This window comes from Tupaia chinensis, unplaced genomic scaffold (genome assembly GCF_000334495.1).
Source record: "Tupaia chinensis unplaced genomic scaffold, TupChi_1.0 Scaffold000061_1, whole genome shotgun sequence".
Taxonomy (NCBI): domain Eukaryota; kingdom Metazoa; phylum Chordata; class Mammalia; order Scandentia; family Tupaiidae; genus Tupaia; species Tupaia belangeri.
Genome location: NW_006159519.1, coordinates 1,735,160 through 1,737,760, shown reverse-complemented (window position 1 = coordinate 1,737,760; position 2,601 = coordinate 1,735,160).

Here is a 2,601-nt window from a genome sequence, read left to right as displayed (position 1 = left end):
CCCCCTCTCTCACCAGTGGGGGAGCGGGGTGTGTGTGTGTGTGTGTGTGTGTGTGTGTGTGTGTGTGTGTGTATGTGTGGACGAACCAGGGCTGCGTAAGAATTACGTAAGAATGGTGTTCCTACGTAATTCCATCCGTGGCCATAATGATTGGTTCAGGGACCGGCATGTGGGCCGCACCAACCAGCCAGTAGGAGACCTGGGACCTTTGCTGGTGCTATTGGAAGTGGGTGCTTCCTTTCTGTAGGATCACCAGCCAAAGGTGGCATGGGCACAGTGTCGCCTTGAGTTCCCTTTCCCCCTGGAAGGAGGAGCTTGCCCAGGGATGTAACTAACACCGAGAAGCGGTAGATGGATCGAGGGACGGGGTCCTGCCGTGTTTCCATCCTTGGGTCAGTTATGGCTGAAGTCGGATGTCTGGCATCTGCGCTGCTCGGTTATATTACATTATACAAGCCAGTGAGGCTCCCATCCCACCTTGATCAGGTTCCCTGGACTTTGCCTCCAGACCTGCAAGTCTCCTCCCTCCCGCACACCTCTGCCAGCCCTTTCTGTGCCCAATTCTCTGTGCCCAGTTCCGGCTGCTCCAGTCACAGATCGGGACTTGGGGTTGGGAGTCAGCCAGGCACAGAAAAGCCAATATTTCAGAAGGGTTTATCACCAAGGGATTCAATCCCAGAGTGTGGATAGGGACTGGACAGGGACCTGGAGTGAGTAGCCCGGAAGGTGAGAAAGGGAAATCTTGCCCATGGTTGAAGGAGAGTGGTGTAGATGCCCTGCCGGGAGAGAACCAGACACCCAGTGATGGAAGACAGAGCCGGCCCAGGCATGTCACAGGGGAGCCTCATCCTCCTTTGTGCGTCGGGTTTCTCAGCCCACCCCCGCTCCCAAGGTGACCCAGTCGGAAGCTCATGGTTATGAACAGTAAGAAAGCCAGATGCACCAAAGGAAGCCATTTCATTAAAGAACTGAGATTGAGCTCATTCTGGATTTTTTTTTTTTTTACTTTTAATTGGCAAAGGGCCTGTTCACCTGCCAGAGAGAGAGAGAGAGAGAGAGAGAGAGAATCCCCTGCTAGGTGCAGTTATGCCACAATCCCTTTCCTTCGTTTCTCCCTCCTGTTGGAACCCTGGCCACACATGTACAAGCACCTGGCACGCTTTTTAAGCCACCAGGGCTGGGATTTGAACCATGCAGATCCCGGCTCCTTTAACCACAAGGCCACAGACCAGCCGTCATCCTGGATCCTTGAGGCTGTTCTCAGTATTTCCAAGGGTCCATTAATAAAGTGGTCTGCCTCCCTTTCATGCCGTCCATGTTTCTATTGGCTCCCGCCTAACCTGCCAGATCCTCAGTCTACACACTACACAGCTCTCATCCTGGACAGGACACCAAGCCAATGGGTAGTGCTTGTTACAGACTGCCTGGGACTCGCAACCCTTGGGGCCAGTTCTGGCTCCTAGTGAACTGGAAGAGACGGCCTACCCCCAACGCACTTGGGCTCACGGCCCACATCAGGCATGGCCCGGCCTGTGCTGGGAGAACCAGGAGACTCCTGGCTACAGAGTGGGCTGGAGAGCTTGGCTGGATGACTCTGGAGGCAGGACATTCTCCAGCACACCCCCCAGACTGCCCTCCCGTTCTCCTCCCCAGCAGGTTCCTGCCTCCTCTGCCTTCTGCTCCTAAACCTTGATCTCCAGCAAACATCTTCATCTCAGTGTCTGCTTCAGGAAAACCCAACCTGTGGCCACAATCACGAGAGATAAGTTCTCGGAATTGCCTGCACCCCTATGCTCACCTTGCCTCCTGCTACTGGGGTGAACTAGCTGTCTCTCCTCTGTCCTCGCTTGCCCATCACCTCCCAGCCTGCTGTGACCCACTTTCGCTTCTGTAGAAATGTCTTCCTACAGTTTCTCCTCCTGAAATGCACACCAATGCCCCTCCAGCCATCACCTCCTTTCTGTCCTCTCTTTCTGGCTACCCGGCTGAGTGAATGGCTCTCCTTCCTCACCTCCCTTCCATCTTGCACTCCAGGACTTTATCAGAAGTGCTCTGATGTCAGTCCTCCAGAGCCTCTGCGTCAGCACTAGTGGAAGACCTGCAGTCTCCCCGTCCCTGCTTGCCTGTGTTCAGGAACCACGCTGTCTGCTTTCCTCTCTGGTCCTCGGTCACTCTTTCTCAGTCTCCTCTGCTCACTCTTCCTTGGAGCACTTTACATGCAGCCCAACCCAAGCCAACTTTCTCAATTTCTAGGATTAAAATGCAATCTCTGGGCCAGCAGGTGACATGGAGGTTAAGGGTCTGGATTCCACATGGCAGACTTCGTGCTTAGAGTCCTGACCCGGTGGCTTGACTGCTTTGAGTTCTGACCCAGTGGCTTGAAAATCATCCAGGGCATGTGTCCATGCCCAAAAAAGAGAGCAGAATGGACAAGAAGGGATTGGAGCATGGCTGTACTACTTAGGGGGTGCTTCCTCCCCCCACCCCGTCTCTCCAGGGAGCACATGTGCCCTATAGCAAACCTGAAAAAAAAAGTAGTTTATTCTACTGCAAAACATTGAACTCCATGCATAATTTTCTCATACTACGCATTTTCCACAA